This window comes from Pseudomyrmex gracilis, unplaced genomic scaffold (assembly GCF_002006095.1).
Source record: "Pseudomyrmex gracilis isolate BER0280 unplaced genomic scaffold, ASM200609v1 scaffold_51, whole genome shotgun sequence".
Taxonomy (NCBI): Eukaryota; Metazoa; Arthropoda; class Insecta; order Hymenoptera; family Formicidae; genus Pseudomyrmex; species Pseudomyrmex gracilis.
In genome coordinates, this window is record NW_018020635.1 from 691,784 (window position 1) to 692,299 (window position 516).

The following is a 516-nucleotide window of genomic DNA, read 5'->3' on the forward strand; positions in this document are numbered from 1 at the left end:
AACAGATCAGGGGAGCCAACCTTCTTTTTTTTTCACTATTTTCACTTCTTTCATTAGTTTCATTAGTTTCATTAGTTCCAATTCCTGTATTTCCTGCATTTCCTGCATTAGTTCGTTCCATCTTGCTTAACTGAACACAGCCCTATAGTTAAACTCTACCAGTTCCGGCATAAGTTAACAGTTATTGCCCGCATAAACCAGGCCTTACTGTTCAAAGTATGTTGTCTCTCTCAACGTTGAAGACATCTTTTCAGCCAAACACGCTCAGTCTATATATTATACGTCTATGGTCTCGCGGTCCGACCACCGGTGGCGGTAATCAACTCGACCGAGATTGGTCACTCGTCGATTAATCGATCGATTAAATTGCGAATCGATTGGAATCGATCGTTCCGCGAGAGCCGATAGAAAATCGGTCGAGTTCTTCCCGCCGCTGCGGAATTTCGATTCCCGAGGAATTCGCCAATCGCCTTGAGATGCAAATCCATCACTTCCGGAAAAGCGGTACGTCGATTG